General features: G+C 46.0%; 1 pseudogene; it reads left to right on the plus strand.

The window, feature by feature from the left end:
• The window catches only part of LOC115109570 (protein MTSS 2-like), a 43380-nt pseudogene that overhangs the window by 8222 nt on the left and 9662 nt on the right, over positions 1 to 25496 (plus strand).

The following is a 25496-nucleotide window of genomic DNA, read 5'->3' on the forward strand; positions in this document are numbered from 1 at the left end:
GTAGGGTTTGAATTTGAACACCCCTGGGCTAGGGCATGCAATGAAAAACGTTTTCAAGCGCTGCTATGGAAAAATGGAAATTAGCCTTTCTTATTGAAAAAGTCCAAGTAATCCCTCCCGGTTTCAGTCAGTTTTCTTCCATTTGGTACCTAACGGATATTACCCAGGTTTCTAGTGCTTGGCCTCCGTCCTGGCAAGCCAAGGAGAGAATTAGCCCCATGTCTCTATGACTAACCCAGCTATTTAGGCTAGGCACACACTGTCAGTGTTGCAGCCTGCTGAGAGTTCAGCGTGTATCACTAACTCCTCTATATCTAACAGCGCAACATGACACAGACCAGCCAGCATCTGATGCAGTTATACAACAGCCATCCCTGCTCTCTTCAGATGAATTCATTAACTGAAGAAGGAAGGGTCTGCCTGGATATTAGGAGCTCTGTATGTGTGTTGATGCGTGACGCATATGTGTGTGTGTGTCTTCCTTCGCTGCACTGCGTGGCTCTCTTAACCCTGCATTCCCCCTGCTCCCTCAGCTGTCCTGGCTCAACCTCCTCTCAGCCTCTCCTCAGCCTCCTCTGTTGTCGCCGGGAGGCGCAGGGCTGAAAAGCTGATTAGCCACCTGTTGCAGCCCAGTGAAGACAGACAGGGAGAATGGTGAAGCATGGGGAAAACATTTTAACAGTGAATGTGATAGCCTTTATAGTGAAACCAGATCACTTTGTGAGGAGTTAATTGTCTCATAGAAAGATCTGGAAAACATGGAATCTCTTCTTTTTTATTTTTGTTTAACCTTTATTTCTTGGGAGGATATGAGGAGAGAAATAGGATGAGAGTGAATGATCTGGGGTGTTTTTTTTGCCTATTTTCTCCTTTATCTGCTGTCTTCTCACTTCTCTGCAAGGGAAGATTGTGAATATGCAGTCAGGCTGTGTCCCCCTCTCTCTGGGGAAAACTGAAAACTATCTGTTATTGGCAGAGAGGTTTGGAACTGTATTTCCTATTGGTCTATTAACTAATTTACTGTCTGCCAGGCAGGCCAAAACTCCATCATTTCACAGTATTATTCCAACCCCATAATTTGGAAATGTATATAAAACACAGACAAATCACATTTTTGACTGCATTGGGCCTTTAAAGAGCCGGCATGCAACCTGTTCTGTCCCCCCTAATTTCCCCCTTTCCCACATACACCCCAGCCCGCCCTGCAGCACCCCACAGGAGCAGAGACGCTATTAGATAGTCACACAGTCTGGGAACGTTGTAGCAACGTAGTTAAATGGCCTTTTAAAATACATGTATCGGCAGGAGTTTGTTCTTTAGGCATGCTGTGTTGACTTCAAGACTTACCCTTGGGGGAGAAGCTAACTTTCAGAGTTATGCATCCATGTTGGGCACATGTTTCATTTTCACAGTCAACTAACTGTGTCTTCAGCTTTGTTAGGTAAGAGAGAATATGCAAGCTTGATAGGACGATAATGTATTATGTTGTTCTGAGTCATACAAATGAGTCATATCAAAATGCTGAGCACAGAAAGTGCTCCAAAGTGCTGGCCAACTGGAACAAAGCGTGTGTGTGTGTGTGTGTGTGTGTGTGTGTGTGTGCGTTGCGGTGCGGTGCAAAAGGTGTTAACTAACATTTGCCTCCTTTTTCATCCAGAGTTCATATCCAGTGTGGGAAGACTTCAGTGCCAAGGCTACTAAACTGCACTCCCAACTCAGGTGAGACCTTCATTTCTTTAGTATTTATGTCTATGAGACTGACTATAATTGAATATCCTATCCAATCCCTCTTCAGTAGACTGGTAACTCCAACTGTCCTGTGTTGACATTCTGGACTGTTGATGGTTTCTAGTCAATGTAGATGTTGAATGCTGACTGCTGAATGTTTCCTCCTCCTGTCCACATGTAGGACCACAGTTCTGGCAACAGTGGCATTTCTAGATGCCTTTCAGAAGGTGGCAGACATGGCGACCAACTCAAGAGGTAAGGAGACTTTCTAATATCACTTTCTAGATTCCTCATCCTTGACACAACCAATCTGAAAAAATTGTATAGGTGAAACACTTATCTTACAGTGATTTTGTTATTGCTTTCACTTATCTAGTATTTTTCACATCAGTGTGGCTCAGGAAAAAGCCACTTAAACAGATTGAATGGGATCTTACGCACTTACAAATTCAAAACATATCGTATGAATTGGAATTCGTAACATATCATCCGAATTGCAGGAAATTTGTCAGGACATAACCTATTTCGAAATGTACGATGTTCTACACAATCGTGCACAATTTTCCAATAATGTCTGTCTGTGGACTGCGATTACTAGAAGAAAAGCTGCAAGCATTGGGCCGGTAACCAAAAGGTCACTGGTTCAAATACCTGAGCCGACAAGGTGAGAAATCTGTTGATGTGCCCGTGAGCAAGGCACTTAACCCTAATTTGCTTCAGGGACGCTGTACCACAATGGCTGACCCTGTAAAACAACACATTTCACTGCATCTATCCGGTCTATGTGCCAATAAATTACATTACTGACTTCGGGAAACACAAATACAAGGCTCGTGAGCGCTACTTTTAAGACTACTGGCTGAAATTATACAAAACCTGTATAACGCATCTTTAAGACTACTGGGAAGCGCACAGTGTCTGCTATCAGCAGTATACGGGCTCTATGGTCCTGTTCAAAAACTCTGAAAATGCAGCCTTCCTTGGTAGAGGTAGTCAATGAGATAACTTGATTGAAGGAAGGATGCATTTGAAGAGTATTTGAACAGGACTCATGTCCAGATTCAGTACTGTATCGTAATTTAAGATCTGAAAGGAGGGGTGAATCTGCATGGAAACAACCCACTAAAGTGTAAAGCTGAGCTTATTGTATGTAGGGCTGGTGATGAGGTCGTGTTTTGATCTTGCTTTGTCACTGTATGGAGCGGCAGACAGATCCGATGTAGGACAATGATTAAAACAGATTTCCACCCAGTTGATCATCGAGAGCAGTATTTAAATCAAAAACCTACACGCACAGTCATATGCACGCACGCACACACAGACACACACACACACAACAGCTGGTGCTCAGCCACCTGACCTTAGACCTCATGCTGACACACACGAAGCAGTCTGTAGAATCTAGTAGTGTGCTATGTATACTTTACATGTGTACCGTCCTCTAGAGAATAATCTATACCTCCACATAACCACCTCTGAGTCTGTATAGTCTGCAACAGCTGTTCTATAGTCGCCCATTCGTTACAAAGGTAGACTGATGAATAGGGCAGCACGTTATTTGGAGAGTCCATTTGTCGATGCTCGACAAAACGTCTGTGGTTTCTCAGTAACATGTCAACAGCATCGTCTAATGATAGTTTACTAAGCATCTACAGATCCAAATAAAGTGTTACCATGAATAGGGATACACCAGCTAATTGCCAAACGGGACTGCATCACGGATGAGGCTGCATCACGTAACCTAAAGTGAGGTCAGATGCTGTAACAGTGGGCCGCCAGGTGTGATGAGGCTGTCCGATGGCCTAGACATAAGAAGGTCCAATATGTCAGTCATCCTCACAGCATGGGAGCTCTCAGAGGGGCTGGATCCTGGCAACATCTGGCAACCTGAACCTATTCTCACTAGTAATGTTATGACTGTGCCAGGGCAACTCTTCAAAGGAGTTTGTGGATGGAGTGAGAGCAAGGAGGGAAGGGGGGAGAGAGAAAGAGAGCAAGAGAGACAGAGAGAGAGGCAGGAGAAAGAAGAACAGAAGTATTTGAAATGCTTAGAGAGGACATGATGTAAATCTCTGTCACTCATACGCCCACTCACACCCCCACCCCATCACTCTCCCAGTGACATTATCTTTAGGATTAAAGACAGACATCATTGCATCCAGGGCTGCAGCATCAGAAGGATGCATATGCACACAGTATGGAGAGAGATGTTCTAAAACTAATGATTAAAGAAGAATTGCCTCCATTGCACCAGGCAAGCGCCTCCAAGCCCAGATCAAATATTTAAATTGATTTCAAGTGGTATTTGAACCCAGGTCTGTGGAAGACACACAGCATCCCAGGTTATAAACCATAAACAGTACTAACTGATCCCTGTGTCTATGTAAAGAAGATGGAGATTCTGAATGTTCTGCTCTGAATCATTAGCGATTTGTCAGTGACACCAATTCCATTCCGTTTGTCCTCTGGGAGCACTTTGGTGCTCAGTGCCAGTCAGTGGATTCTACAACCTCAGCCATTCTTTTTGCTGGAGGAATGTCAATATTTATGGTAACCGGCTGGTGCTGGAGAACGATGACCTCTGAACTCTCACTGCAGGCTGGGTAGTGGGAAGTGGTTTGGGCCATTTCACCTCCCTGATTTGTGGTACAGCAGGGTTCGCTGGGATCTCTACAAGTGTTTAAATAGCTGGTTCAAGTCAGGGAGATAAGCTAGAGTATCAATAGTGTTATAACACGGTGTTGTAGAGAGAGACAAAGAGAAAGAGTGTGTGTATGTCAATTAGTCTGTGTGTGTGCGTTAATGAGTCTGTGTGTGTGTCCGTGTAGGGGTTATTGCGCTACAGGGGTCTGCTCTGTGCCCTGATTCTCTCTCAGCATCAGGGGATGGAGAGCTGGAACAGCTGAAGATTTCATCACGTTATTCCCCTTTAATCTAGCCCCGACACACTTACCCACTTAACTCACCACCCATTTTACACACTCACCCCATCAACTCACCACCCATCTCACACACTCACCCCATCACCCCATTAACTCACCACCCATCTCACACACTCACCCCATCACCCCATTAACTCACCACCCATCTCACATACTCACCCCATTAACTCACCACTCATCTCTCACACTCACCACCCATCTCACACACTCGGCCCATCACCCCATTAATTCACCACCCATCTCACACAATCACCCTATCACCCCATTAACTCACCACCCCATTAACTCACCACCCATCTCACACACTCACCCCGTTAACTCACCACCCATCTCACACACTCACCCCATCACCCCATTAACGCACCACCCATCTTACACACTCACCCCATCACCCCTTTAGCTCACCACCCATCTCTCACACTCATCCCATCACTCCTTTAACTCACCACCTATCTCACACACTTACCCCATCACCCCATTAGCTCACCACTCATCTCTCACACTCACCCCATTAACTCATCACCCATCTCACACACTCACCCCGTCACCCCATTAACTCACAACCCATCTCACACACTCACCCCATTAACTCACCACTCATCTCACACACTCACCCCATCACCCCATTAACTCACCACCCATCTTACACACTCACCCCATCACCACATTAACTCACCACCCATCTCACACACTCAACCCACTAACTCACCACTTATCTCACACACCCACCCCACTAACTCACCACCCATTTCACACACTCACCCCATCACCCCATTAGCTCACCACCCATCTCACACACTTACCCCATCACCACATTAGCTCACCACTCAACTCTCACACTCACCTCATTAACTCACCACCCATCTCACACACTCACCCCACTAACTCACCACCCATCTCACACACTCACCCCATCACCCCTTTAGCTCACCACCCATCTCACACACTTACCCCATCACCACATTAACTCACCACCCATCTAACACACTCACCCCATCACCCCACTTACCCACCACCCATCTCACACACTCACCCCATTAACTCATCACCCATTTCACACACTCACCTCATTAACTCACCACCCATCTCACACACTCACCCTATCACCCATTTAGCTCACCACCCATCTCACACACTCACCCCATCCTCCCACATTAACTCACCACCCATCTCACCCCATCACACTCACCACCCATCACACTCACCCCATTAACTCATCCCCCATCTCTCACACTCACCATTAACTCATCATCCCACTAACTCACCACCCATCTCTAACTCACCACACTCACCCCATTAACTCACCACCCATGTCTCACACTCATCCCATCACCCCACTAACTCACCACCGATCTCACACACTCACCCCATCACCCAATTAACTCACCACCCATCTCCAACACTTACCCCATCACCCCACTAACTCACCACCCATCTCTCACACTCACCCCATCACCCCATTAACTCACCCCACTAACTCACCACCCATCTCTCACACTCATCCCATCACCCCATTAACTCACCCCACTAACTCACCACCCATCTCTCACACTCACCCCATCACCCAATGAACTCATCCTGTCTTCTACCTCTCCTTCTGCACTCAACCAAACATCCACCTGTCCTGTCACTGTTCTCCCACTCAAAAGCTGAGAGAGGGAATGAGAGGAGAGCAAAGCATGAGGATAGGAAGTACTGCTGTGGAAATGGACACTGGGTATTAATGGGGAATGGTCGAACTCAGCCTAGCATCTGTCTTCAATAAGTTTGTCCTTAACTGCACAGTATATTTGCTGATTGAGTTAAAGAGTTGTTTTCTCTTAAAGAGGCAATATCTATCTTGTAAATGTAAAATGTTTCCTCACTCTTTTTGCTGTGTGACTCGGTTTATGCTTGAAGTCCTACTGTGTGTGTGTCTTCAGTGAGGGTCTTTGCCTCTGGATGGCTGGTTGGGACTTCTGACAAGGATGTGGAAGTGTGTGTTGGTTAATATTATTTGGATAAGAGAGGGTAAGTTTCCATATTTGGATAAGAGAGGGTAAGGTCTCCATATTTGGATAAGAGAGGGTAAGTTCTCCATATTTAGGTAAGTGAGGGAGGAGGGGTACGTAAGTGGTAGTGGATGAGGTTGGATGGAATGGGGGATGTGTTGGGATTTTCACAGCTCTCTGTAGCCAGGAGAGAGACAGAGAGAGAGAGGCATAGAGTTAATCCTCTTATTGCTTCACTCCAACACACATAACAGACTGGGTCTCCTCTCCTCAGATCACCAGGGCCATAGCTTTAACACTAACACACTCAGATGTCCTGCAGATCACTCTGTGATGGGAGGTGTGTGTACGTGAAGACACTGTAGGTGTTCTGTATGCTAGATCTTACTCACGTAATTTCAAGTTTTATTAGTCTTATGTACAGGATACACATGGTATACACCGTCCAATGAAATCCTTCTCGACAATGCAATACATAGACACTCACACTCACAGACACTTTCCAAGATGTTCAATTCTCCAGCTCTCTTTCTCTCTCTCTCTCTCTCTCTCTCTCTTTCTCTCTCTCTCTCTCTCTCTCTCTCTCTCTCTCTCTCTCTCTCTCTCTCTCTCTCTCTTCCTCTCTCTCACACACATTCACACCCACACCCTGGGGGGGGATGTTGTACTATATCAGTGTGCCAGTGAGGCAGTAATCCTGCCTGGCCGCTGTGCTTCTCTGGGTTGGCAGATGGCACGGATATCTCTGTCCGCCATCTGGACAGCCTGGCAGATACAGAGAGATACATCCCTGCCCCACGCTACACAGTACAGCCCTGGAGATGACTGTCAGCTCCACCATCATAGCAGCAGAGCTATTTATATGAACATGTCACAAAAACAGAGTAGGCCCACGTAATATGGTGATACAGGCCTAGTTTTATTTGGGGAGATATAGGAGTGTGTACTAGCCCAGATCCCAGATCTGTTTGTGCTGTCTTGTCTCCTATGGTCATTGTTGACAAGAGAGCACAAACAGATCTGGGACCAGGCTATGGGTGTGCTGTATATGGGCTGAATTGTGTATAGGCTAGATGCTACATGATGTATGTGTGGATTAGAATATGGATTATTTAGATGTGGACATGATTGTGTGTTGAGTATTTGTTATTGAATAAATAGTTGTTGCGTGATGCTCTTTTCACCATGACATGCTATTCCTACCGGTTGTTTTGTGTTTTATTACATTGTAATTCTGGAGTGAGTCTTGAATGACCACCATCATTACAGCAGTCTGTCCGTCCGCCTGTCCGCCTGCTTGCCTGTCATGGCTGTGGTGGCTCTGAGTTCCCATGTGCTTTTCAGGAGCATTAAAATCAGGGCCTGCGGTCACTCCCTAAACACCCAAATGAACGTTTCCAATAATGATTATTACTACGGAGAATGGGATGTACTTAGTGTTTTATTAGGACTCCTATAAGCTACTGCTAAAGCAGCATCTACTCTCCCTGGCGTCCACACAGAACGTAAAGCATGACACAACATGAATAGATAAGTACATCGCAAGGACACAACTACTTAAACACTTTCATACATTTATGCCTTCATAATCATGTGATTCCTAATCGCTACTGGATGCAAATGCAACACACGAAAAACAAAAAGTGTAATAACAAGGAAGTATGTTGGAAATAGGCGGACACTTTTTTGCTAAATTCCTGTGACGTGAATAAAGCCGCCTGGTTTCTTTACTGCCCTTAATGGTTTTCCTGGGGCAAAGTATAGACTTTTTACAGTTACCACCTGCGATCTGTTTCCTGGGGCAAAGTATAGCCTTTTTACAGTTACCACCTGCGATCTGTTTCCTGGGGCAAAGTATAGCCTTTTTACAGTTACCACCTGCGATCTGTTTCCTGGGGTAACATGCAATCTCTTAAACTTGTAGGCCTTTTGTTGCAGTTACCACCCGCTACTGGGTTTCAATTAGGGAAAATGCAACATTCATGAGCATGCAAATAACCAGGACAGTGTTTCAGATGGAGGTCAACTTAAGTCCTTCACTTCATTCATAGAATGAACAGAACTTTTATCATACAAGGCTTCCCTTTCCTGCAGTCAAATTACCTCATGCCTTCATGGGAGGAATGTTGTTATTCTTTTTCATAATTACTAAAGCCAACAGGGTTCTACCTGCAACCAAAAACAGTCCTTCAAAGGGTTGTCTCCTATGGGGACAGCCGAAGTACCCTGTAGCCCTTTCCTGCAGCCAATGACCAAAAGCGCCATCTTTGGCCTCATGGGTGGAATGTTTTAATAATTAATTTTAAAAAATATATTTTTTCAAAAACCCGCTGATAATACGGTGTTTCTATGTCAAACGGTTTTGTTATATTTCAGTCTTCTGTGATGTATATAAAGTGTAATATTGGGATGCAAACTCAAACTGAATACATTTGAACTCTATATCTGACATGGTACAGGTGTCTTCTTTTTTTAAAGCCCATAACCATATGTGTGAGGTGGATACTTCTGTCTCAAAGTAGATTTGTTTAAGACGACCAAGAAACACTCTGTGTGACCATGATTTTGCCCACTGCAGTAAAAAGTTCACGTCCTTCACCCCATTCTGCTCATAAAATAAAATGAACTAAACTATCAGACATACGGGCTTCACTTTGCTTCCTTCACTCCTGCTCGTAAAAATGAGCAAAATTCCTTGAATCTTGAGGAATGGAGGGAAGGAGAGAATAATACGAGAGAAAGAGAGAAAAACAAGTCTCTATTGGCTCTGTGTAAGGAACACTCTGCAGGCAAATACCAAGCTAAGAAGACAAACATTAGAGTTGAGGAGAACACTGTGTTCAGCTATATCCTGTAAGGACCCGGGTGGAGGGGAGCAAGGGATAGCAGGAGGGGAAAACAGAAGGAGAGAGGAAGAGGGACTGAGATGAAGGAATGCAAACTAAGGCGATGTGGGAAGGGAGTGAGTGACAGAATAAAGATACGGTTGGGATCATGCAACGAGGTAGGTTGAGGAAAAGTGGAGTTTTCCATGGAGCTAAGACAGTGTTTCCCAGATGGTTTAGCAGGACCCATTGGAGATTCCATTGGAGACCCCTTAAAAGGGAAAGGGAGAAATACTGTATCTTCTGGGTCATAAAGGAGGCCTGAGTCTCACACAGACAGACACAGACAGACAGACAGACAGACAGACAGACAGACAGACAGACAGACAGACAGACAGACAGACAGACAGACGCTCGCGCACACACACACAAAAACCTAGCTTCCACGGCTGCACCTGCAGTGGTCAACCAGTTCCGTTGTCCACTTATCCCCTCACTCATCAGCCCCACCTAAGTCTTATCCCTTTTGTCATCCTCTCTTCTTCTCCATCCCCCTCTTCGTTCCTCTATCATTGGCCTCCACCGGCTTGCTCTCTGAACCTCTTAAAAGGGGTGAGAGAGGGTGAAGGGAAGAGCTTGTGTTCAGATCAGGCTGATCAGCGTCAGCGTCACTGCATGGCTATGGTGCCAATGTGAGGTGTATGATGTAATCCTTTGGAGTTTGGTTAACTGTTATCCTTAGGACTAAGAGATTTCTCTAGCTAACCAGCTGGATAAGATTCCAATTTCGTGACATTCCTGGAAACATAAAAGTGAGGATGTTCTGTTCTTTAGCTACCTCGGACCAGCCTCTATAAACATATTGATGTTTGACACAGGAAGGACATAGCACAGTCAGCACTCTCAAAAACACTCAAGCTGTTTTAACTAGCTTCCAACCTAGTTTTAGCATCTTTGGCAGGTAGAACAGTTTGAAGGTGTTCCAATGGGAAGCTAAATCCATTCAGACTCCACCCCACCCCCACCCCCACCCCCACACACACCATGTTGAAGGCATCAGGGAGGGAGGCCCTAGGCTCTAGTCCTGGAGCTACTGGCGGGCGGATGGCGGGACCAGTGCGGCCTCTATAAAGCCAGCTTGTTAAATTCCTCCCCGGAGGATCACTGGAGAATGGGGATAATCAGGACCAGAGGTCTGGAACCACTCACCAGTCAATGGGCCTGGTCTGCTCAAAAATACTGTACACAACAACTTTAACCATGAGCAGACTTGGTCGTATAGATCTATGTAGCTACCTGGGAAGTGTCAGTATCTGGCACATACAGTCATCCACCTCTGACTTATGACTGTGTACCATATGTAGTCATATATATATATCTACAATAACATTGTGGGACATTTACCTCAGCCTGAATGAATATAATATGGCTCCATTGCCCTGCCCATCTGTTATTATTCTTATTTTATAATACACAGCTTCACACTTGTTGAGAACATGCATCAAGGCAACTACTGTCAATGTGGATATGCCTGCATCCGTATGTACTAGATGGATCCCTCTGGATTCCAGTGAGCGAATGGAGTGTTGGAGGCTTTCCCAGTCAGATAGGCTACAGTGAATGGAGCGTTTGAGGCTATCCCCGTCAGATAGGCTACAGTGAATGGAGTGTTGGAGGCTATCCCCGTCAGATAGGCTACAGTGAATGGAGCGTTTGAGGCGATCCCCGTCAGATAGGCTACAGTGAATAGAGCGTTTGAGGCTATCCCCGTCAGATAGGCTACAGTGAATGGAGCGTTTGAGGCTATCCCCGTCAGATAGGCTACAGTGAATGGAGCGTTTGAAGCTATCCCAGTCCAGCAGGCTATAGTGAATGGAGCGTTTGAGGCTATCCCAACATCTGCTCCAGCCAGGTCTGTGGTGTGGGCTAGCCTGTGGGCTGTGGGACTCCAGGCTGTGGAGCGTGTCCGGTCAGGTTCAGAGGCCAGGGCTCTTGGATGTAGAAAGCCTGCTGGTCAGGACGTCTCCAGGATGTCACTTTCAGCCAATCCTTCGGAGGGGAAGTAAGGGGAAACCTGGCAGGTGTGGATGGGAATGGGGGCAAGGTGGAAAGGATATGGGGGTAGTGTGTGTGTGTGGAGGGAGGCTGGCTGACTGTGACATTGGGAAGGTCTGTTATAGAGATAAAAGGCCCATTACTCCCCTCCTTCCCTCTGCCAAGCCAGCCCCTTTAGAGTTGATCTACAGCTGTGGACGCGTCCTGTAGTGGAGAGAGAGAGAGAGAGAGAGAGAGAGAGAGAGAGAGAGAGAGAGTTTCCATGTGTAATTCTGTGAGTGCATTTTGTATATGTTTATGTATATATGTTATACAAGCATATTCACATTGGTTTGGCCTTCAATTACCTATTCATTTGATCGGGAGTTGTGAAGAGAAGAGACTGAGTGGAGAGGAGTCTCCAATCCATAGTTTCAGTGACATTTTTATGCATGCAAAATGAATATCATACAGAGAGAAAGGACCGTTGTGTTACAAATCACATCACAAACACACTGTGGGTGACAGAGGACTTCTTTCCCGGGAAAGAAAGGCGGAAGGGGGGTTAAGGGCTCCACATGGGGAGAATCCCAATTGCATACTCCTCGTGTCCTTTCCAATGTTCCCTCTAAGCTGTGGTTGTGCGCGGGCGTGCAGCTCCCCTGGGACTGCCGCGCAGAAGAAATATCAGCCCCCGCAGAGAAGCACGAGATTGATACTTCACTCAACTTTCTAGAGTTTCCCCCGCTAGATAACACTTTCAACGGTTCCCTTTACTGTGGGAATTGTGATCGAATCAATGTAATATTAGCCACTTTCAATGTAACATACCGTAACAAAACAAACTATGAAAGACTTAGTATGCTAAATGAACTATGCAAGAGATTTTGTTGTAGGCAGAACTCATCAGAGTAGGATTATATTGCATTGACTGGCAAGACTCAGGCCCGTACTCTACACAGACCTGTGCGGCATAACCAATCAGAGCTGCAGTAGGCCTGTATGCAAATAGACCATTGCCATATATGGAGCTGTGCCATTCACTTTGACCTGGACTGTGTTTACAGCATGAGCGGTCATGAGTAGATGCGCTTGTTTTGAAATCAAAGCGAAAGCTACATGTAGCCACGTGTGCACATTTGTTTATATCCTTTGCTAGTTAGTGAGTTATTAGGTTATTAGCCCAGTTAAAGCTCATTTGTAGTCAGCAATGGGGGAGTGATTGCTGACAGTGGGGAGGTAGATAGGCAGAGGGTAGCATAATTTGTCTAACTCTCTGTAATAATGGTATGGGAATAATTATGCATTTTATTTTGTGAAGTGGTTTCTTGCATCAAACAACACAACAACATTTTTGGTCACCTCCTTGTCTGAAGGACAAGTGGATCAACAGGTTAATGTCAAGCCCTGCATGTTTTTTTCAAAAGTCTGGAATGTAGGCCTACATTGAAGACTACACATTGGCTGCTACTGTAGGCTGAACGATAGAACAGCTATTTCCATGTTAAAATGTAATGGGATGCATTTTCTCTCATTGTTTTTGATGGTAGACCACACTGATAGGCCTACACTATGGTCAAATAGCCACAGTAGCCTACTTGACCACTGAAATTAAAGCGGGCACAGCCTCAATGTTCACAATAAACGCCCCCGGAGTTGCACAGAATTTTCACAACGTTCAAGTTTGCACTCGTCAGACCTGAAATTTGCTCTGTGACGCAAAAAAGGAGAGGGAACATTGATACTCTCTTCTCGACTCCTTCTCAAACCCCTTTGGAGGAGGTCAGAGGGGAGGGACCTCTGGCTTTCTCATTCAATGGGTTTTGAGAAAGAGATGAGGATGCGAGAGATCTTCCCATGGTCTCTGTTCCCTATATCACTTCCTGCGTTATCATAGTGGGTGGGATTCAGCTGGGTAACCTCTGACCTCTTACCTGTACACATTTCAGTCACTTGGAAAGGAAATACAGCTGTATGACAACATGATTAAACTACCACCACACATCATCCCATCCACACATGGTTGTCAGTGGATTCATCCATCCCCCAAATCCATCCAGCATCTGGCGGGAAGCCCCTGATGCCTCTGGGAGATGGAGTTATGTGAGGTGGAATGCTTTTGACATAATCCACAGAGCATTGAATCCAATGAAGGGAATACTAGCTACTGTATGTGTTGTGAAAGGTGCTTTGTCTTATGATGAGTTTCACCAGGGAATTAGTTTAGTCTCTAAGTATATAAATGAAATAGATTACTCTTCATTGTATGCATCCATCTTCAGTAGGGAAGTGCATATTTTCCTTTCAAGATGATTCGATACATATCTACAGTGGGGCAAAAAAGTATTTAGTCAGCCACCAATTGTGCAAGTTGTCCCACTTAAAAAGATGAGAGAGGCCTGTAATTTTCATCATAGGTACACTTCAACTATGACAGACAAAATGAGAAAAAAAATCCTGAGAATCACATTGTAGGATTTATTATGAATTTATTTGCAAATTATGGTGGAAAATAAGTATTTGGTCACCTACAAACAAGCAAGATTTCTGGCTCTCACAGACCTGTAACTTCTTCTTTAAGAGGCTCCTCTGTCCTCCACTCGTTACCTGTATTAATGGCACCTGTTTGAACTTGTTATCAGTATAAAAGACACCTGTCCACAACCTCAAACAGTCACACTCCAAACTCCACTATGGCCAAGACCAAAGAGCTGTCAAAGGACACTAGAAACAAAATTGTAGACCTGCACCAGGCTGGGAAGACTGAATCTGCAATAGGTAAGCAGCTTGGTTTGAAGAAATCAACTGTGGGAGCAATTATTAGGAAATGGAAGACATACAAGACCACTGATAATCTCCCTCGATCTGGGGCTCCACGCAAGATCTCACCCCGTGAGGTCAAAATGATCACAAGAACGGTGAGCAAAAATCCCAGAACTACACGGGGGGACCTAGTGAATGACCTGCAGAGAGCTGGGACCAAAGTAACAAAGCCTACCATCAGTAACACACTACGCCGCCAGGGACTCAAATCCTGCAGTGCCAGACGTGTCCCCCTGCTTAAGCCAGTACATGTCCAGGCCCGTCTGAAGTTTGCTAGAGAGCATTTGGATGATCCAGAAGAAGATTTGGAGAATGTCACATGGTCAGATGAAACCAAAATAGAACCTTTTGGTAAAAACTCAACTCGTCGTGTTTGGAGGACAAAGAATGCTGAGTTGCATCCAAAGAACACCATACCTACTGTGAAGCATGGGGGTGGAAAAATCATGCTTTGGGGCTGTTTTTCTGCAAAGGGACCAGGACGACTGATCCGTGTAAAGGAAAGAATGAATGGGGCCATGTATCGTGAGATTTTGAGTGAAAACCTCCTTCCATCAGCAAGGGCATTGAAGATGAAACGTGGCTGGGTCTTTCATCATGACAATGATCCCAAACACACCACCCGGGCAACGAAGGAATGGCTTCGTAAGAAGCATTTAAAGGTCCTGGAGTGGCCTAGCCAGTCAACCCCATAGAAAATCTTTGGAGGGAGTTGAAAGTCCGTGTTGCCCAGCAACAGCCCCAAAACATCACTGCTCTAGAGGAGATCTGCATGGAGGAATGGGCCAAAATACCAGCAACAGTGTGTGAAAACCTTGTGAGGACTTACAGAAAACATTTGACCTCTGTCATTGCCAACAAAGGGTATATAACAAAGTATTGAGATAAACTTTTGTTATTGACCAAATACTTATTTTTCACCATAATTTGCAAATAAATTCATAAAAAATCCTACAATCTGATTTTCAGGATTTTTTTTCTCATTTTGTCTGTCATAGTTGGCTCCGATATGATACAGGATCGATAAGTTTCAGTTTGAAACGATTCGCTTCGATTAGAGATTGAATCAATGCGATCCGGTTCGATGCGATACTAGTCGATGCACTGGGTCTCTGAGCCGGATCTGTCTGAGCTGACTGTGTGAATGTAAGCCCCGGAGCTAAACCATAAGGGAAGCTGGGCATCTACCACCCCACTGTCAGTTTTGGGGGGGGGGCATTGTTTTCTTTTTGTTCCTCCCCACTTTTGATCTAAAAAAAACCATCACCCACAGATCAATTAGTTAATTTTGCGGATTAAAAGTGTTAGAGCTAGTAATGTATCCATATGCATCTTAAAAATGTGCTATGACACAGCAAAACATCAATGTACATCATTGTATTCACACCACTATTTAAGCATTCACAAAACATCCGTTACATCGACCAAAAAGTGTTACAAAATGTGGATTTCACCCCCGTCTCCTAATCCAATGGTTTAGACCGCTTGGAAATTTTGACGGAGTTGGAGTGAGCTTCTCTTCTTCTCTGCTTCAACCATGCAGTGTGGGTAGCAAAAATGATTGCTGTCCTCATTATGAAATTAGCAACTTTACCCTGAATATCTATAGCTGACCATACTGATTGTTTCAAGCAAAACTACCAAAACGATTGCTGATGGTGAACCTGAACAATCAAATTAAAACCTAATCCCTGATCAGCACGCAGCCTACCTATAGACAGATGAGAGTGGTGTCTCCGGTGGTAGCTTAGGCTACTTTTATTCAACAGCACATTTGATAAAAATAGCCTAGCAAATGACATTGTTTAACATAAAATGTAATATTGCGCAATCCATTTGACAAACATTTGAATGCTGAAGGTGACCCGCAGACGTGCCAGATTAGGAATAGGCCTACCTCTCGTTGGTCAGCGTGCGAAGCTATGCACAGTGTGCAGTTTGACTAGGCTACTGATACTGTATTGCCTGGGCTTGTTCGGCATGAAAAATGACTTGTATATATATATTTTTTTAACCTTTATTTAACTAGGCAAGTCAGTTAAGAACAAATTCTTATTTACAATGACGGCCTTCCTTGTTCAGGGCCAGAATGACAGACTTTCTACCTTGTCAGCTCGGGGAATAGATCTAGAACCCTTTCGGTTACTAGTCCAACGCTATAACCACTATGCTACCCGCCATCCCGTATATCAATGATTGTCAACACAATTACATGCTTAGTTCGACACTGAAGGAGAGGACGTAATTGTCACACAAGATGAGGTATTTTCAGAAGGTAGAAGTCATTTGAGAAAAAAATAACTTGTAACGTTTGAATCTATTGCCTGACCGGTGGATGCTACATTTGAATCGAGTTTGGGGTCAATGCGCTCATATCTTAAACATTTGAACCAGGGACCGATACATATCGGTCAATCATAACAACCCTAATCTTCAGTATTCTACAGTCAGACGATGTTTGATTTGAACCAGTTAGATCAGCAGCTTTCTCTCTCTCTTCTCCCTCTAATATCTTTTTCACTCTACTGAGCTGAGCTGTCCTGCACTGGCCTGGCTACACATCCACCATAGTTGCTGAAGCTAGCACAGTTTGGGCTGGCACAATAGTGTGGAAAGGGCTTAACTGTATGCAGGCCCAGGCTTGGTAGATTGAGCCTTACTCGTGGACAGACAGGTTCAAGCCGGTCTTTCCTCACACCCCTGTTAGAATGGTGTTTAGGAAACCCAGAGAACAGGAAAGGCAGAGCAGGCCAGGGAAGAATAGAGGGATATCCCCTTACAGGGTACCCACCTTTTTCCTTCAGGATAGAGTTGGGAAGAGGGGGTATGTAAATCACACCACCTGTCTACACACACGGACTAACACACGCGTGTGAGCGCATGTGTGCGCTCATGCACATGTGTGTGTCTGCCTGCGAATGTGTGTGTTGGTGTGAGACCCTCCCGACCATCCCCCGATTAGGCCGCGTTGGCCCAGTGGATTAGAGCAGGATCAATCCTGGCCGATATTTCTGCGGCCCCCTAAGAATGAGCCCTGGATGCGGCCTGTAGCCGGCGGAGCATGTAGCTTGGGGCCAGCCTGGGCTTTAAGGCTTAACACCCCATTTTAATTACGCTTGACTAGAGAGGAGAAGTAGTACAGCAACTCAGACAAGCTGTGATTTCCTGGGCTGTGGGGTGGGGTGGGTAAATCACTGAATGCAATTACATTTCATTGGTGTAGTTGGTGTCCAGACCAGGGTAGTAGATGCAAGATAATGTGCAGGATGAATGGGCTGCAGCCTATAGAAGTTGTGTTGGATTGATTACTTTTGACATTTTCCTGTAAGATTTTGAGCTGACTGGTGTCCCTTGTTGTGATATGCAATGCCGCCCCCCAGTGGTTGTGTAAACCCACACTACAAGAACCAATCTCTCCCTCTCTCTCCAGGAGGCACCAGGGACATAGGTTCAGCTCTGACCAGGATGTGCATGAGACACCGCAGCATCGAGACTAAACTACGCCACTTCACCAAGTAAGTGGTCCACCTTCAACACTGCCTGATTCCTCTCCCTACATCTCTGTGCATTGCTAATGGTGCTACAAGTCCTGTCCTTACCCTCCCTCTTCTTTCCTCTCCTCCCCAGTGCTCTTATGGAAGGCCTAGTCACTCCTCTCCAGGACAGGATAGAGGAATGGAAGAAGACAGCTAACCTGCTGGACAAAGACCACGCCAAAGGTGAGAGTTTATGTTAAAAGGGCTATATATATTGAATTTGATTGATTGATCAAATCAATCAACAAATGACGCTTAACTCCAGGTTGACCGCTCCTTCTCTCCTCATCAGAATACAAGCGGTCTCGCCAGGAGATCAAGAGGAAGTCCTCAGACACCATGAAGCTCCAGAAGAAGGCCAGGAAAGGTAACATCGAACCGCACCCTGTGACATGATCTGATTGGCTACTGTTAAAAACTCTGTCCAAAACAGGATGTAGACTAGATAGAAAATGTGTTGTACTGCTGTAGGCTAGTTACCAGCACCGAACTGGGAAATGCCACAACCTAGTGTCCTGAATGAGAAATACATGTCATGGGTTTCCAATGAGGGATAAATCAGAAATTAAGGCTATCATCCAAAAGGTTTGGAGAGTTTGGAGTGAAAAAGAAGAGGTTTATGTGTACAACTTTGATCTATTTCAATGCGTCTAACGATGACTGTGCCAACTCTAATATTGGGCTTTCTGTCTATGTTTTCTCCCGCCCCCCCCTCCCCTCTTCTACCCATGCTACCTGTCTGTCTCCTCCTCTGCCTCCTCACTGACCTATTTCCCTGCTGTAGAGCTTCTAGGTATGTGTGTTATGCTTTCTCCCCCTCCCTCTTCTACCCATGCTACCTGTCTGTCTCCTCCTCTGCCTCCTCACTGGCCTATTTCCCTGCTGTAGAGCTTCTAGGTATGTGTGTTATGCTTTCTCCCCCTCCCCTCTTCTACCCATGCTACCTGTCTGTGTCCTCCTCTGCCTCCTCACTGGCCTATTTCCCTGCTGTAGAGCTTCTAGGTATGTGTGTTATGCTTTCTCCCCCCTCCCTCCCCTCTTCTACCCATGCTACCTATCTGTCTCCTCCTCTGCCTCCTCACTGGCCTATTTCCCTGCTGTAGAGCTTCTAGGTATGTGTGTTATGCTTTCCCCCCCTCCCCTCTTCTACCCATGCTACCTGTCTGTGTCCTCCTCTGCCTCCTCACTGGCCTATTTCCCTGCTGTAGAGCTTCTAGGTATGTGTGTTATGCTTCCCCCCCCTCCCCTCTTCTACCCATGCTCCCTGTCTGTCTCCTCCTCTGCCTCCTCACTGGCCTATTTCCCTGCTGTAGAGCTTCTAGGTATGTGTGTTATGCTTTCTCCCCCTCCCTCCCCTCTTCTACCCATGCTACCTATCTGTCTCCTCCTCTGCCTCCTCACTGGCCTATTTCCCTGCTGTAGAGCTTCTAGGTATGTGTGTTATGCTTTCTCCCCCTCCCCTCTTCTACCCATGCTACCTGTCTGTGTCCTCCTCTGCCTCCTCACTGGCCTATTTCCCTGCTGTAGAGCTTCTAGGTATGTGTGTTATGCTTCCCCCCTCCCCTCTTCTACCCATGCTCCCTGTCTGTCTCCTCCTCTGCCTCCTCACTGGCCTATTTCCCTGCTGTAGAGCTTCTAGGTATGTGTGTTATGCTTTCTCCCCCCTCTTCTACCCATGCTACCTGTCTGTCTCCTCCTCTGCCTCCTCACTGGCCTATTTCCCTGCTGTAGAGCTTCTAGGTATGTGTGTTATGCTTTCTCCCCCCCTCCCCTCTTCTACCCATGCTACCTGTCTGTCTCCTCCTCTGCCTCCTCACTGGCCTATTTCCCTGCTGTAGAGCTTCTAGGTATGTGTGTTATGCTTTCTCCCCCCTCCCTCCCCTCTTCTACCCATGCTACCTGTCTGTGTCCTCCTCTGCCTCCTCACTGGCCTATTTCCCTGCTGTAGAGCTTCTAGGTATGTGTGTTATGCTTTCCCCACATTTCCCCACGTTGCATGAGGCATTTCATGATAATGCTATAGTTATTATCCGGTGTGTGCGTGTGTTTCTGTGTGTGTGTGTGTGTGTCCTGCATCATCACGTCATTGTGTCTGACCATCTCACCTGGAGTGTTGTAGTCTGTCTGATACTGGTGTGTCCTATCAGTATTGACATACCCCTCGTCTGTGATGGGGAGTAGTGAACTATATGTAGTTCAACTAGTAATTGAACTACATTTGGCAGTAGCTTGGTGGTAGTTCACCTAAATTCAAATCAAGCTAGTGTTTTCAGTAGATAATTACTTAGTTTTGCCATGCAGCGTTGTAGCTAACTACAGGAACTGCGCACTACATAGAAATATGGGAGAAGTAGGCAAGACATTCCTTTCTTTTTTGTCATCAGATCTGCCAAATTCTCACTTCAAGTTGAGTTTTTAATAGGCTAAATTACACATTCTGTTAACATCTGACTCCAGTCCAGAGTGATCTGTTTGTAGCAATTTGTAGTCTATGACGTTTCAGATTTACATATGATTAATCACTGAGTACTTTGGATGTAGTGAACTACTTTTTCAAAGTAACTTTAGTTAAGTCAACTATATTTCTCTTAAGGGTAGCTGTAGTGTACCTTAACTTAATTAGTAGCTTGGTAAACTATATTTTAGCTTCCCCAACACGGCCTCCTCTACACACCCCTCTTGGTCATCATGTCACCATGTTTCATAATTTGGGTACAAAACTTTTTTGTTACAGTCTCTTGAGTTGAACGGTACTAGTCACTGGTCATTTTCCACAGTCACTGGTCATTTTCCACAGTCACTGGTCATTTCCCACAGTCACTGGTCATTTTCCACAGTCACTGGTCATTTTCCACAGTCACTGGTCATTTTCCTCAGTCACTGGTCATTTCCCACAGTCACTGGTCATTTCCCACAGTCACTGGTCATTTCCCACAGTCACTGGTCATTTTCCACAGTCACTGGTCATTTCCCACAGTTGTTCAGTAACCTCTTTACATACCGAACAGAGGAGTGAATTATTACCTCATTATCTCATTATCTATAGGGCACTAAAAGCATTGCGGAAATCTAATTTCCTCTGGTTTTAAAGATCCTAGCACTCCTCTATCTTAGACATATAGGCTGTGAGAACTGGTTAGAACCGGAAGTGGAGCCAATTACCCCTTATCTATTTTCCTAGCTTGCCTCCACCTAGAAGGGGGATTTATCTCTTTGTGTAGATGAAGTATATAAAGACTGTGTCATTTGTAAATGAACAATATACTCCCCAGGTTCATCCTGAGAGAGTGATTTTCCTTGCAATTGCTCAAATAAACCTCTTATTACTGATAATGAGTTGTAATGAGTTTTCCTCAACAATAAGGCTGTCTCATACACGGCGGCTGAATATGTCATCAGTGTTGTATTTACCTGTGCTAGTAAACCATGTTCATTTCAGGATCTCCATCCATATAATTTGTTTTGTTTTGGTCACATACACCAGATATGTACAGTGAAATGTGTTGTTTTACAGCGTCAGCCATAGTAGTACAGCATCCATGGAGCAAATTAGGGTTGTGTCTTGCTCAAGGACACCAACAGATTTTTCACCTTGTCTGCTCGGGTATTCAAACCAGCATCCTTTTCCTGACTGGCCCAACGCTCTAATCCACTAGGCTACCTGCGGAGTTGTTGGTGCTAGTCTCGTTTAAGATACGTGCTGTAGTTTCGTCCCATTCTCATTGACGCGTATCATTTCAGTGCAGTGTTGTTTGTCAATGGTGGTCTGTCCTACGGTACACCGGCAGGCCCAAACCTGGCAGAGGGTTCTAATCACCACTCTTTTCTTCTCCTCCTCCTCTCTCATTTCATCCTCATCCTCTAACCATCTTATCCAATTCCCTCATCCCCGGGTACCCTGTTCTTTCACTATTGACCCCTCCCTCTGCTATCCCCTGCCCCTTACCCTTTCTCTCGTCTTCCTCTTTTATCTTCCCTCCTCTATGTACTCCTCTCTCTTTACCCCCCCCCCCCCCCCAGGCCGGGGTAACCTGCGTCCCCAGCTGGACAGTGCCATGCAGGACGTCAGTGACCTCTACCTTCTGATGGGGGAGACCGAGAAGCAGGCGGTGCGCCGGGCCCTCCTAGAGGAGAGGGGGCGCTACTGCTTCTTCATCAACCTGCTGAAGCCTGTGGTGGTGAGCACAGATCTAGGATCAGCCTATCCAAATCCAAATCCTTAGCTATTATAGGGAAAACTTCACTCACTTTAGATCAGTCTGTGGTTGTGAGAGGGGAGGATGATGATAGAGTTGGCTGGGGTGGGTGCTGGGGCATAGATCTAGGATAAGATTACACTCCCTAAATCTTAACCTTAACCAGTATGTGGGAAAAACCTGCCTGATTGTAGATCAGCGTATGGTGTTGAGAGAGGAGGATTGCTGAGATACCAGGGCGGGGTGGGCTCCCGGGAGAAGTTGCCTTGGCTTTAGGCCAGAGTTGCAAAAATACATTTATTTAGTAGGCAATTGGCTTCTCAAACTTTTACCGACCACACAGGTTTAAACTTTATATGGCCTGCATATGGTCTAAATGAATGAATTTACAGTGCGTAATAATTAACTGATAATTAACTGAATTATCATAAACAAATACCTGCTGCTTAAACTTTTATTGGGTTGTTGTCCTCCTTGTCCACAATGACTCCAAACTGGGGATTTCACTCGCGCAGTACCTGTTACCACGATGGTGTATTCCACCATCATAACCTTTCTTTTGATTTCTCCTGTTAGCCATTTTCGCGTGAGCTAGGAGTCAGGGAAAATAAACTTGCCAACTTATTGTCGCGTGGCAGACGGGAACATACGATCTGCACATGGACAAATTATGAATGTTTCAGCACCACAGACATAATGGACAGTTCCCTGCTCCAGTCTCTTGCTGCATGGATGGTCGCCTAGTCCTAGACTATATCTGCCTCACTGCTCACATAATGGACAGTTCCCTGCTCCAGTCTCTTGCTGCATGGATGGTCGCCTAGTCCTAGACTATATCTGCCTCACTGCTCACATAATGGACAGTTCCCTGCTCCAGTCTCTTGCTGCATGGATGGTCGCCTAGTCCTAGACTATATCTGCCTCACTGCTCACATAATGGACAGTTCCCTGCTCCAGTCTCTTGCTGCATGGATGGTCACCTAGTCCTAGACTATATCTGCCTCACTGCTCACATAATGGACAGTTCCCTGCTCCAGTCTCTTGCTGCATGGATGGTCACCTAGTCCTAGACTATATCTGCCTCACTGCTCACATAATGGACAGTTCCCTGCTCCAGTCTCTTGCTGCATGGATGGTCACCTAGTCCTAGACTATATCTGCCTCACTGCTCACATAATGGACAGTTCCCTGCTCCAGTCTCTTGCTGCATGGATGGTCGCCTAGTCCTAGACTATATCTGCCTCACTGCTCACATAATGGACAGTTCCCTGCTCCAGTCTCTTGCTGCATGGATGGTCACCTAGTCCTAGACTATATCTGCCTCACTGCTCACATAATGGACAGTTCCCTGCTCCAGTCTCTTGCTGCATGGATGGTCACCTAGTCCTAGACTATATCTGCCTCACTGCTCACATAATGGACAGTTCCCTGCTCCAGTCTCTTGCTGCATGGATGGTCGCCTAGTCCTAGACTATATCTGCCTCACTGCTCACATAATGGACAGTTCCCTGCTCCAGTCTCTTGCTGCATGGATGGTCGCCTAGTCCTAGACTATATCTGCCTCACTGCTCACATAATGGACAGTTCCCTGCTCCAGTCTCTTGCTGCATGGATGGTCACCTAGTCCTAGACTATATCTGCCTCACTGCTCACATAATGGACAGTTCCCTGCTCCAGTCTCTTGCTGCATGGATGGTCACCTAGTCCTAGACTATATCTGCCTCACTGCTCACATAATGGACAGTTCCCTGCTCCAGTCTCTTGCTGCATGGATGGTCGCCTAGTCCTAGACTATATCTGCCTCACTGCTCACATAATGGACAGTTCCCTGCTCCAGTCTCTTGCTGCATGGATGGTCGCCTAGTCCTAGACTATATCTGCCTCACTGCTCACATAATGGACAGTTCCCTGCTCCAGTCTCTTGCTGCATGGATGGTCACCTAGTCCTAGACTATATCTGCCTCACTGCTCACATAATGGACAGTTCCCTGCTCCAGTCTCTTGCTGCATGGATGGTCGCCTAGTCCTAGACTATATCTGCCTCACTGCTCACATAATGGACAGTTCCCTGCTCCAGTCTCTTGCTGCATGGATGGTCACCTAGTCCTAGACTATATCTGCCTCACTGCTCACATAATGGACAGTTCCCTGCTCCAGTCTCTTGCTGCATGGATGGTCACCTAGTCCTAGACTATATCTGCCTCACTGCTCACATAATGGACAGTTCCCTGCTCCAGTCTCTTGCTGCATGGATGGTCACCTAGTCCTAGACTATATCTGCCTCACTGCTCACATAATGGACAGTTCCCTGCTCCAGTCTCTTGCTGCATGGATGGTCGCCTAGTCCTAGACTATATCTGCCTCACTGCTCACATAATGGACAGTTCCCTGCTCCAGTCTCTTGCTGCATGGATGGTCACCTAGTCCTAGACTATATCTGCCTCACTGCTCACATAATGGACAGTTCCCTGCTCCAGTCTCTTGCTGCATGGATGGTCACCTAGTCCTAGACTATATCTGCCTCACTGCTCACATAATGGACAGTTCCCTGCTCCAGTCTCTTGCTGCATGGATGGTCGCCTAGTCCTAGACTATATCTGCCTCACTGCTCACATAATGGACAGTTCCCTGCTCCAGTCTCTTGCTGCATGGATGGTCGCCTAGTCCTAGACTATATCTGCCTCACTGCTCACATAATGGACAGTTCCCTGCTCCAGTCTCTTGCTGCATGGATGGTCACCTAGTCCTAGACTATATCTGCCTCACTGCTCACATAATGGACAGTTCCCTGCTCCAGTCTCTTGCTGCATGGATGGTCACCTAGTCCTAGACTATATCTGCCTCACTGCTCACATAATGGACAGTTCCCTGCTCCAGTCTCTTGCTGCATGGATGGTCGCCTAGTCCTAGACTATATCTGCCTCACTGCTCACATAATGGACAGTTCCCTGCTCCAGTCTCTTGCTGCATGGATGGTCACCTAGTCCTAGACTATATCTGCCTCACTGCTCACATAATGGACAGTTCCCTGCTCCAGTCTCTTGCTGCATGGATGGTCACCTAGTCCTAGACTATATCTGCCTCACTGCTCACATAATGGACAGTTCCCTGCTCCAGTCTCTTGCTGCATGGATGGTCGCCTAGTCCTAGACTATATCTGCCTCACTGCTCACATAATGGACAGTTCCCTGCTCCAGTCTCTTGCTGCATGGATGGTCACCTAGTCCTAGACTATATCTGCCTCACTGCTCACATAATGGACAGTTCCCTGCTCCAGTCTCTTGCTGCATGGATGGTCACCTAGTCCTAGACTATATCTGCCTCACTGCTCACATAATGGACAGTTCCCTGCTCCAGTCTCTTGCTGCATGGATGGTCGCCTAGTCCTAGACTATATCTGCCTCACTGCTCACATAATGGA

The sequence above is a fragment of the Oncorhynchus nerka genome, linkage group LG25 (assembly GCF_034236695.1).
Source record: "Oncorhynchus nerka isolate Pitt River linkage group LG25, Oner_Uvic_2.0, whole genome shotgun sequence".
Classification (NCBI taxonomy): Eukaryota; Metazoa; Chordata; class Actinopteri; order Salmoniformes; family Salmonidae; genus Oncorhynchus; species Oncorhynchus nerka.